Source organism: Mytilus galloprovincialis, chromosome 5 (assembly GCF_965363235.1).
Source record: "Mytilus galloprovincialis chromosome 5, xbMytGall1.hap1.1, whole genome shotgun sequence".
In the NCBI taxonomy this organism is placed as follows: domain Eukaryota; kingdom Metazoa; phylum Mollusca; class Bivalvia; order Mytilida; family Mytilidae; genus Mytilus; species Mytilus galloprovincialis.
In genome coordinates this window covers 72352841-72365487 of record NC_134842.1, presented here as the reverse complement: position 1 = coordinate 72365487, position 12647 = coordinate 72352841, and the positions used below count along the sequence as shown (strand labels likewise).

Genomic DNA, 12647 nt, shown 5'->3' with positions numbered 1-12647 from the left:
AGGCTTGGGTGACATTTACTTCCATATGGTATCATAGTTTTTTTTGGCATTTGCAAGTCTTGGTTGTGCACGGTCCTTTAATTTATTTACACCTTTTGTTTGCGAGTGAAAAGCTAACCTTTGTGTAGCTCTGCGTACAGTGACACAGAGATCTTGGGCCATTCCGATATGTCTACGGTGTTTTTTTTTAAAAGAAGCTCTAGATCTCAAATATCGTAACATGACTGCAATACATCATATTCACACACCACTTAAATAAACTATGTAACTTTCCAGTTAGTTCTTAATTGTGTAATGTTGTTTAGTTCATTAAGAAATTTTTGGAAGTTATTTTTGTAAGTCGAAATATTGCAACTCACTCGCAATAACAATTCTATATTGACCATCGGTAATGACCATCGGTAATGATCATAAGTATAAAAGGTGTTTATTATAGTTTTGACAAGTAAGTAAAATTAACTAGGTGAAACTTCTAATTTTTATTTAGCTTATCTCTTTATTATAATATAACAAAATTGCACATATGATAGCGTCTTTTTGATGAAGGTTCCTACCATATGACGAGTTTAGAAGTATTAAAAGTAAACTGTTACAGAGCGTTAATTACCCCGACCATACGCGTACGGTCGGACCATACGCGTATGGTCGGACCATATGAGTATATACCCATATGGTCATGACCATACGCGTATGGTCCAAATACTCGTATGATCCGGAACATATACACCAACCTGTTCGCTATGATCGTGTCTTAAGTGACGTTTTAGAATTGAATACGCGTTATCTATCATGTATGTCATATCAGATATGCTCCTTATGTCGTAACTACAATCCCGTTCCCTTTTCACGAATGTGACATACCGAACTAGAACTTTTACAGGATTTGTAATATCATGAGCAATACGACGTATGGATCAGGATCTGCATACCCTTCCGAAGCACCTGAGATCATTTTCACCCCCAGTTTTTGGTGGGGTTCGTGTGGCTTAGTCTTTTGTTTTCTATGTTGTGTCTTGTTTTCTATCTATGAATTTGAATGTCCCTTTGGTATCTTTAGCACCTCTTTTAAGACCATTGACTTCTGTCTGGAGTTGACTGATGAATTCGATTATTTGATGTTTTTTTTCACATCTTCTCGTGGTAAGCCTGGTTGTTTCCTGAAATTTAACATTGATGATTTTCTTATTTGTAGAATAATTTTTCTGATCATATTTGCTTTTAAAAGTTTATTTTTATCCATTATATTAATTGCAAATCTAAAAATAATGATACAAATTGTTATAGGAAGGACAACTTCTTCTGTCAACTGACGATGTCGGACAGTTTACTGAATTGTAGATGAAGTCCGAGTCTACGGTACACCTTATGGTTTTAAAAAGATATTCTCCTGAAGAGTTCCTGCTTAAAAATCATTTGAAAAAACGGATTTTTTTTTAGTAAACACTAACCAACAAATTAATGTTTCTGCGGTAACTTGGGTTGGAAACTAAAAACTTATGAGAAAAGAAGAAAACCTAAATAAATTAAACTAAACTATTTACAGTTGTGACTTAATGTGACCTGAATTTTGATTCATCACAGAGTTTTTTAATATATTTAGTAATTTATAATTTCGTATGCTTCTTCTTGGTCGTGCATTAAGTCTCATATTTTTTATTTTCCTTCGCGTTAAACGGCCCGGCATTAATGCGGAGGTTTCTTCTATATGAAGTCCTATAATAATCATCAGTGTATCATCTCGAATTGTTTGTATAGTTCACATATGTCCCAAGTTTCTAAAAAAAATGTTGGGTTGGAGGGGGTGTCCTTGAAGTCATTTTATTCGATATAGATTATGAATCGTTTTGGCTAATTCATTCAGTCGGTTCTTTACCTTTTGTTTTCGTAAGCCCTTCTACCCTTTCGAATTACTTTATCGTTTAATCACTTGTTTTAGTGAAACTGATACTCTGTTCGACTGACGTGATGTTTAACAGATTTGCACCTTCCTTCGAAAGATACCATGGGGTCGTGAGTCGTCAAAACAAAAACGAAAGACGACGAAAAGACAAAAATGTTAACTAATTACTGAACAAAACGAAGCTATCAAAAACTTCAAGTGATCTCAGATGCTCCAGAAGAGTAAGCAGATCCTGCGCCAAAAATGAAATCCGTCGTGTCAATCATGATAAGTTACAACTTTGGTGATGATTCGCGCGTAGTGGTGTCACAGTTACGAAAAAGCTTTTGGTTATATAGCTGTGCACGTGTTTAGGTCTTAATTTGATGAGGGACTTGATGTTTTGAATGTTCGTTGGAGTTCGATATTTTACTTTATGCAACCTTTGTTTTTCAAATGTTTGAGTTTGGCGTTCCTAATAAAGGTAAATCCAAAATAAGCGCTTCGGGCTCATGAAATAAATGAATTGTTATTTTTTAATTCTGAAACATATCCGTGATCATCTGTGACACAGATATCCAATTACGGTCGTGATGGCGTCCGTCAAACTTTCGAAAGGATAAATGAAGACCGTACTTTGACCTATAATGATTTACTTTTATAAGTTGTTTCATTGGCACTCATACCACATCTTCTTTTTTCAACTTACAACTTGTAACTCTTGGTTCGATAGCTTCATGCACAGCAGCAACCCTCTTTCAGAGAAATAATGATAAAAAATGAAAGCTCTAGAATACTGTATCGACTGGGACATATTTACCTAATATGCAGGCGCTACTGTAATGTTGAGACATAGAAATATAAGTTCCCAATTTGAAAGCTTTCGTCGGAAAAGTTTGTTTATATCAACCAATTATCTATGTCTTCGTCAATTTCAAATGGAAGTCAAGATCCATTGCAGATTTAATTTAATCTTTGATATCCTTTATTCCATGTTCGATGAGATAGGTGCGTTCACTAAACTTTGAAGTATTTAGTGAGAGGACATGATGTTAATAGCGGAACTTAGAGTAAAGAATAAAGATTACTTCTTTCTAATCTTCATAAGAAGCCCCTGTATGAAGTCTGCTTTGTGTAAATAAAGATGAGAATAGTTGGTTCCTATAGAAATGCCGATTATCTGGTGAAAAACTTGTCCTCCAAACGTAACAAATATGTAGTCCATAAAAAAGGATCAGACATCTTGATGTCAGTCTGAATCAATGTGGCATTTTACACCTTATTATTTATCACTTCCAAAACAAGATATTTGTATCTACGTGGACTATACTATAAAATGATACAAAGAATGACTCGATATTTTTACTCGAGCAAGAGCAAGGTGAATCTATTCCTCGTATTGTCTGTATTCGTTCAGCTTAATTGTCCATTTGCTCACAAAGCTCTGCAGACAGTTGCGGACTGTTTTCAAAGTGTATGATTTGAACATATAAATCGTACATGTATGGCATGAGAGAACTTCTTTGAAAAAGGGTCCATTTTAGATCCATCGTAAAAATTAAATTTTTGCAAGGCTTTGTTTATATTCATGTCATCTTATGTAATACAGGTGTTATAGTAATCTTGGAAGTTCATAAATTGCACGTTGATGTCGATTTGACATTAATTTGCGGATAAAACTAGTTGCACTTTCAGGTTGACGAACTATTACTTTCCTTAAGCTTGATACTACCCCAATAGTGTACGGTACTTTCATCAGACGCACACGCACTTGTCTCAAAATTTGTTTTCCCTATATATCTTAATATATCTGTGATTAGACGATATATGATTTGATTATCGACAAACGACTCTCCGTCTGTTGTTTGAAATTGCTGACACTTCGACTAAAAGATTTGTTCACAGTTTACATGCATGCAAGGGGAAAATGGTCTTTTTTATATCATTTCTAACTTTTGATTTAGAAGTATCAGTTTTGTAATTGGAACTTGGTCACTTTACTGGATCTACAAACAGTATAGCTTTCTTAAAACCTAATTTCGGTTCTATTTCGGATATCTTTCGTTTCTAGCTCAAGTCCAGCGTTGCTGTGAAATATAAGAGTACACCAATGTAGATAAAAATTCCAGTACTGCAGTTTTGATTTTTCAACTGCTTTTGTACTTATTCACCTCGGATAGGGATAGGGACATTATAATATACTAGTATTCGGAGAATACCAAGCTCTTTGAACGTAAAACTCCTTGTTGGTGGGTCTTTTGTGTCTTATTACATGTCGAATTTCTAATCCCTCCCAGTATACCAGTGTCTTCGACCCAGGGATCACCTTGGCGACAAGAAAAGAGGCGGAAATACAAAATTGAGAATAAACTCAAAAGTTGAAGACAGACAGACAAAATCATGGCAAATAAAAATGAAATTATAACTGATCTGGATCATTCGTATATTATGGGTCATTTGTTATTGTTAGTTATGCAAAAATTGCAGGAAAAAAACAACTAAAGGGTTGTTGACCTGGGCTTAAAAATATGATAATTCCTCGACTTGTCCAACAGTTTAAGTAATGCTAAGAGTTGAGTCTGTCAGCAGTTCTTGTTGTGTTGGAATGAGACGTTATATCAATAACTTAAAAATGTTGCAAAGAACCAATTTTTTTCTACCTCAGGAATAGATTACCTTAGCTGTATTTTGGCAAAACTTTTAGGAATTTTTGGTCCTCAATGCTCTTCAACTTCGTATTTTAATTGGCCGTTTTAACCTGTCTTGATTGGGGCGTCGTTGATGAGTCTTTAGTAGACGAAACGCGATTCTGGCGCAAATACTAAATTTCAATCCTGGTATTTATGATGAATTTATTTTCTGTACGATATTATTTCATTATCCAGAGGCAGTCGACTCTCATCATAGTTGAATCAACTTGCAGCACCTACATTTTGTACTAGTAGTGTTTTATATTTGATCTCGTTCTGAAAGTTCAAAAATTTTGAACTAGACGTTTAATGCAAACACGAATCATCAATTATGCAATTGGTACCCTGCGCCGTGATACGCAGCATGTAAACAGAGAGACATTAAAAAACATATACTGTGGTTAGGGAGCTACCATTTGATTTTTATGGGGGGGGGGGGGGGGGGGGGGGGGCTAGGATGAAAAATTTTGTCCTGCCTTTTTTTTAGCTGTAATCTCTGTCCTGCCTTTTTATTTTTCACTCTTATCGGTCCTGCCTATTTTTTTTTAGTTTATCCTGACTTTTTTTTACCTAAATTGTCGTCCTGATTTATTTTTTTGCAAGTGTCACATCCTGCCTTTTTTTTTACTCAAAACTCCTGTCCTGCCTATTTTTTTCAAATTTCATCCTAGCCCCCCCATAAAAATCAAATGGTAGCTCCCTTACAGTACCATAAGTAATAGACCGCCAACACCTAGTGTAGGACAGTATCGTTTACTGTTTATTAAATAAAAACATAGATTATATCATGTATATATTTGTCCTTCAAGGACAACTTAGTGCAACAGAGTAGACATAATTACATAAATGCATATATTATAATCACAGACATGTTGGTTCTACTTCCTTTTAAACAAATACTTGTATAAATGTTTACTCTAAAATATATCAAGACTGATTTAAAAAAAAAAACAGTTATTTTTAAACAAATAGCTGTTAAATTTTGAAAAATCAAGGCATTTTGAAAACTTTGTGTTATAAAAATGCAGGAATTCGGAGAATTTTTTTTAAATAATTAAAAGGAAAAAAGAAATAACTAATTAAACTCAAACTCAAAATAACAGATGTATTCCATTTTTGGTCCATATCTATACGCGGAACGATCTAGGAAATTATCAAACCAAGTCTGTTGCATTATTTTTTTCAAATAGGAATTATCGAAAAGAAGACACAAAAAACGTCAGGTTATGATGAAGGATAAACATACTGTAAATACAAAATGCAACAGTTGTTTGTCCAATTTGTGTTTCTTCTTCTTTTTCTACTGAAACTGGTATAGCACGGAATCCCCCATATCACCATCCCTTTTTAAACCAAGAAAAGTGTTTTAAACTTTCTCAACCAACAAGACTAAAGTTGATGTGAACAAAGACATCAGACAGAAAAGACCGCAAACAATATACACTACCATACCATATTCGTCCGAATTCACAAAAATATCAAATCATTTTGTACTATCTTTGGGTAATTATACGGTTTGAGAATTTTTGCTCCCCATGTTTTTGATTTTTCTCCAGATATTCCATTCAGGTACAGGATTGTGTAAAACTTCGTAATGTTTGGGTTCGTCGTCAACATTTTAAATTATCGAAATCATTACCTGTTCGGAAACTTCGCCAACATTTTAATTTATCGAAATCATTACCTGTTCGGTAACTTCGCCAACATTTTAATTTATTGAAATCATTACTGTTCGCCAAATTCGCCAACGTCACCAACATTTATAAAATCCTTGTTTTTTTTCATAGTTTTTGAATGAAAAAAGATGCCAATGGTATATTTGTAAAAAATCTTAAGAGAATTGTTTCCCGCACAATTTTAACTGACTAATATATCGAAAACAAGGACTGCTTTCTTAGTTCCGTTATTCAATATATGTACTATCAATCAAAAACTGTTTTTTTTTCAAAAAGCACGTTTTTTACGAAACAGAAGCGAACATCATAAACAGAACATGGTTACAGTTATCCTTCCATTTATTCCAGATATACACCATGAACATAGGCCACAACTATCGCTGCACCATTCTTGTATGTATAAGATGCGAAATTGTCTGTTTGCTGATTCCATATACACCTGCTAGCGATATTTACTCCCTGGTCTTTTTTCTCCATGATAATAACATTACACACGAGTTTATACCTCGGGAAATCTAGTTCCTTCACTTTCTCGTTTATCTTCTCGGATAAATCTCGTACTAAGAGTTTACTACGGATATGGTTATACTGATCTAGTCCTGGGTGGTTTTCAATCACGTTTTTCATGACGAGTTCTACTTTCTGCGGAGAGAAGTGTTGGCCTTCCGCCGGTTCTAGTCTGTACGTATTTTCGCATTTCGGTGTTAGTTTCGGAGACCTTTTGGCTGCTCTCTGTTTTGCCAGTCTTTGCCATGCTTTGGTTGCAGCCACTATTCGAAAGAAATTTATACCCGTCTTTGGCGGTGCGAGGGAAACTGATTTCTGAGATTTTGTATCACTTGATGACGGATTCCTTCTTCTCTTTGGAACAGCATCGCCACTTTTGATAGAGGCGTTCTTTTAGAAATAGAAAAAAGTATATTTTACAGTTTGACAAATTGTTATATATATTACGGTATCATATAAGCTTAACACTTAGAACTATTCAGATGAAGAAAAAGAGGAAGGGAAACTAAAGTGACTGTTTCTTTCAATCATTTTTTTCTTTCTTTTTCCTTTTTTTTGTGTTTTCGATTTTTTAGTGAATTGTAGTTTGTATTTCATATGTGTTCCCACTATTTTTCGCGATTTTACATTAACTTTGTTTATGTGTTAAAATAAGGAATTAGTGATTGCAATGTTAAAGAAAGCTTACAGCTAATTTCCTAATGCATGTAGAACAAAACTTTGGTTGGCTTGCTTGCTTTGTTTGTATAACTGTTTGTCCAAGCTTTGTAAATAAGATTGACATCTTTAAACAATTTATATAGGCATAGATTTACCTGTATATATCATATTTGAATTTAATTGGGTGTTATTCTAATGGTTGTACAATGTACAAACAAAGCAATCAAGCTAACCAAAGTTTTGTTCTACATGCCTTAGGAAATTAGCTGTAATATGGATTCTAAAATTAAACTCGAAGTTCCTGTAAGAAATCAAATTTCCGTGTATTTTTTTATAAACAAGGAAAAACAAAGAAACAATCAATCTGTGTCAAAAACAAGTATATCGTGTGTTGAACACATAGACAAAAAACCGAAAATGACATTTTACGCGTAAACATTTTTCAATCTGTAACTTTATTTAAGCATACTGATTCAGCTACAAAAGTTAATGTTGAGATTTTAAACAATAAATATTCTTGTCTCGTCTTGTATTGTCTAGCTTGTCTTAAAATCAAATTCAAATCTATAACGTCAGTCGAAAGTCAAGTAACGGTAACAAATAAGATATACATACCCCAATAGTAAACCGTCTAAACATCACATACAAAGACATTTCAATGCACTAAATTTATTTGCAGTTCAAGTAATATAAAGAGTTAACAGTAATAAATTTAACATATAATCTACACCTATTGTTTATCTATCCCCCGTCGTTACCTCTTTAATGACCGTAGAAGAGTTTGATGTTCCTGTCGCTTTTAATTTCGGTTGTACTCGGTCATGTTCGATCAAAGCTTGCATCGTTAATTTCTCATTCGCCATACCTACAATTCAAATACAAGTATGGATAATAAATTTTAGGTTTTACATACTGTATAATGTCGTATTTTCAACATTTAATTATGGGCTTGTAGCAACATAAACATGAATTGTATATTATTTTGTTTTGCATATCAGTGTGAGTCAAGAGACTTGGCGAGAAAAATTATATGAACAAAAACAAAAGGCAACTTGCGGTAAATGTGCTTACTAACTCTTTTTCGAGTAAAATTGATGCACCATAGATATACGCTTGACTTTTGGTCCTCATATAAATTCGTACACCTTCAAAAATAACACTTTGCAAAATGTTCTATGTAAAATGATGGTGGTAATATCTAGTAAAATGTTTTGATTAAAAGAAAAGTAGTTGTCCTATATTGCAAAATGTTTTTTCAAAAACACTATTGGAAGTATTAAAATATGACTAAACAACGGAATATAATAACGAATGGAGGCCTACTCTGGTAGTGCTACATTCAGCGTTTCTTAAATTTAAACTATGAACTACCGGTATTGTAAATAAAAAATATGTGCGGTATACCTCAATGGGACAATTAATTACCCAAATGATGCTAAGTATAGAAAAGAGAACAACACACATTTTTTTATATCTATTATGTTTGCGGGTTGCAAGTTGCAGGTTACACTTATTACTATTACTAGTCATTTGTAAAACAGACCATATTAGGAGAATGAATACTTATATATATGTATGGAATCAAACAATGACTGATAGACATAAACTTAATTTCTTTCTGTAGGGTAGAAATATAATTTTCGGACCATTCTTAAATTGATCGTTGTTGTTTGACTCCAGATCTAGTTGTATCAATGGTAAGTGTTTGTATAGAAATATTTAATATCAGATATAAATCCGATCAGTTTTCAGAACTTTGAGAATACTTTAAACGGAATATAAATTCATTTGTTACTAATATATAACATGTTTCTCGTCTTATATGAATAATATTTCAATTTTTCATAAGTGTTTACAAAATAAAATGACATTTGATTACACAAAACGTCTATTGATCTACAGTTAACACTTTCGTGAACTACATAATGATAAGATAAGTTATTAAATATCTTAATCTCAGTTTCAACATGTTTTCTAATCAGAGTAAAGTTTAAACCATCACCACGAAATGATTTTAAATAAAACAACGATTAAAGTTATTAAATTTCATTCTGAGGAGTTTACATACACCAGTACTTTCCTACCTACGACGTGATTGATCGGTAAATAATCTCACCCCATTAAAAATTATGTCAAATATTTAAATTCAATTCATTGCAGCACGACAAAATATGATAATTTTACACTGTTGAAAATTTTTGCCATCTTTTTAATGAGTTTGAAAATTGAAATAAGACCAAACAGTGATTTCCTGTGAAGAAATGAAAGTTTAAATATTGATTTTGTATATCTACTTCGATTTTTAAATCTTATGTTTTTTCACTCTATATGAATGAAAAAATATAGGCGGATTATGGGGAACAGGGGTCGGGTTTTCCTTATGGAGCTACATAAGTAAATGATACATGTTTTTACAAGTATAAATCCAAACGTTAGCTAACCATGCTAACTAGGGGCCCAGGGGCGGATCCAGCCATTTTAAAAAGGGGGATTCCTAACCCAGTACAAAAAGGGGGTTCCAAGTACATGAACCCATTCAAATGCCTTGATCGTCCAAAAAAGGGGGGGTTCCAACCCCGGACCCCCCTGGATCCGCCATTGGGGCCCCTTTTTCAACATCCAGGCTGAGGAGTGGCTAATTATGTTCGTTACGACCTTTAAGACGTTCTTTTCAATGATAGTCCGAACATAAGTTTGCTTTGGATATTAACCTATGTAGCATCACATCACGTGACCTTGTCATTCGTATTTCAATTCGTTAGCCGTCAGATATAGAACAGTACGCCCTTACTTTGATTAAAAACAACCATCTTTATCGTTGAAAGTACGTACTCTATAATTTCTGGCTGATATTAAATTACAGTTTTAAATAACAATCTATTTCTATCATCTGTACTTAAAAGTTTTATACCAGGAAAAGGTTGAAGGTTTTCGATTCATAAATGCAAATCTTGTCAATAACTCGAGGACTTTTAAAACCAAAATAGGTTACAGTTTAAACGAATTCTAAAGCGTTTAATTGCGTATAAATTTGACAGTAGCCTGTTAAGTTGTATTAGTCCATTGTTGACAATACCTGCACATTTACAGTTCGTCGTATAATCGAGACATATCACTTGCCCTCGTACCAGAGTACTCTAAGTGATATTTTCTATGACATATTGGCATCTATAGGCAAACGTTTTTGCGACGTAAAATTGGTTTAATCCCAGAACATTTTGTGTTTGTATTTCATTTTTTTTTATAGATATATTTTGAAATATTCAATTTTCAAGTAGGAAATATATCACCTGGTTTATGCAATGATAGTCCAAACAGAAATTCTGCGATCGTAGTATTGATATTTGCCTGTGAAATTAACATGTATCACCCCGGTAATTCATGTTATAATTTGATCGGGACAGTTACGAGAACGCTATTACTTTGATTAAAAACAGCCATCTTTTTGGTTAAAAGAACTCATTTAATTTCAGCCTGCTATTTAGTTTCAAATTACAGTTTCAAATAACAATCTATTTCTATCATCTGTACTTAATTTCTTATACCAGGAAAAGGTTGAAGGTTTTCGATTCATAAATGAAAAAACTTGTCAATAACTCGAGGACTTTTAAAAACCAAAATTACGGTAACAGTTTAAATGAATTCTAAAGCGTTTAATATTAAACGCATAGTTTTGACATAAACCTGTACAGAATCTGCAAATTAACAGTTCGCCGTATGGTAGAGACATCTCGCTCGCAATCGACCCAGAGAACTCAAAGTGGTATTATTCTTTGACACATTGTGCGACGTAAAATTTGTTTAATCCAACATCATTTTGAGTCTTTGTTGTATTTCCAGTGATATTTTGAAATAGTAGGAAATATAACAACTGTGTTAAGTTTGAACCGTGTTGTTGTTCTTTCACATTGTTTATTCTGAGCATGCGAAGGGTGTTAATGTTTTGTTTATCTGAAGGTAGTTTGATCCTCAGAGAATAGTTGAGCGACTAAAAGTCGAAAAACATTTCCTAATATTTGAATCGAAAGGTCTTCAAAGGGACTGTAAAATTAGACAGGAACCCCATTCCTTTTTGTGTGTGTGTGTGTGTGTGTGTGCGCGCAAAATAATGTAGTGGTTACAAAAAGAACACGGTTTGTGCGTCATGTAAACATAGTACATGATAACTGAATGATAAGATGTTATTAGGTCTGACGAATATGATTAACTAATCCAAATCTATGGTATACATGGCAAACAAATTACTTACTAAAGCCCCGACATGAAAAATAGGAAACAATTCAATTGAGAATACTAACGGAATATTTATAAAACTTACAAAAACAAATATGTTAGACATTAACCAAAGACAATCCCTGAATAACAGCCTCCTCGTTTGGGACAGGCGCTGAGCAGCATACGTAATGTGGCTGGATTAAACATTTTAGAAGGCGCCAACAGTCCCCTAACCTTAGTTAGTGATATAACAGTACAACATAAAAACAAACTACAAAAATCAGTTGAAAAGGACTTTACTCATCAGACCGATATAAAGCCAAAAAACATCCGCTAAAAAAACCCACATAGACCGGACGTGGCAGGGTATTTATACATCCCTGAAAACAAAAAAGACACAAATTTATTCACTGTATTTACCGTGTCGTTTTTTTTATTGTATTCATTTAATTGTACATGTACTTTTCCAAAATGCACAATGAATATAAGCGCTTATTTGAACAATTCAAATAACAAATCGTAGGCGACATGTGTTGATGGCTTCTATATTACAATACTAATTTGTACAAAATCTAATAAAAAGTAAAGTAAATGTATATATGATCTTACCTGAACGTTTAATTTATTTAGTTAACAAACTCCGATCTGAATCTGTTTAAAATTGACCTCAAATTTACAACTATATAACGAAAATAAACTGCTCCATACAATTATGTAGTAAATTTCCGTCAAACACTTAAAATGCAATATTAGTACAGTTTTATACCCCTTTTACTTAGCAATACCTAGCATTAAATTACCACTTTAAAATGTATCACATTATCAAATATCGACGTGAGGTTCCGTCAAAGTTTAAATTCTACCCAATCAACCGTTCAACCAAAATGAATAAATTTCTGATAAAATTTTCTCCCTTTTTCACTTGGTCGAATTAATTTTGTATGATAAGTAAGATAAATGTAGGTTTATCAATATAGTTAATGTAGTCTTACTTATATAGTTGTCCTTTTCATGTTAGTT

General features: G+C 33.2%; 2 long non-coding RNA genes across 2 annotated transcripts; both read right to left on the bottom strand.

Annotated features, from left to right (window-relative positions):
• Positions 1–5010: 5010 nt before the first annotated feature.
• LOC143076363 (uncharacterized) lies at positions 5011–6586 on the bottom strand. Its single transcript, XR_012978626.1, has 2 exons — positions 6254–6586; positions 5011–6208 (listed from the first exon to the last, which is right to left on the bottom strand). It is a non-coding gene; the product is annotated as an uncharacterized LOC143076363 (long non-coding RNA).
• Positions 6587–7110: 524 nt separating this feature from the next.
• On the bottom strand, positions 7111–12421 carry LOC143076362 (uncharacterized). The gene is made up of 3 exons (XR_012978625.1): positions 12237–12421; positions 8171–8277; positions 7111–7142 (listed from the first exon to the last, which is right to left on the bottom strand). It is a non-coding gene; the product is annotated as an uncharacterized LOC143076362 (long non-coding RNA).
• Between the last annotated feature and the right edge of the window lie 226 nt (positions 12422–12647).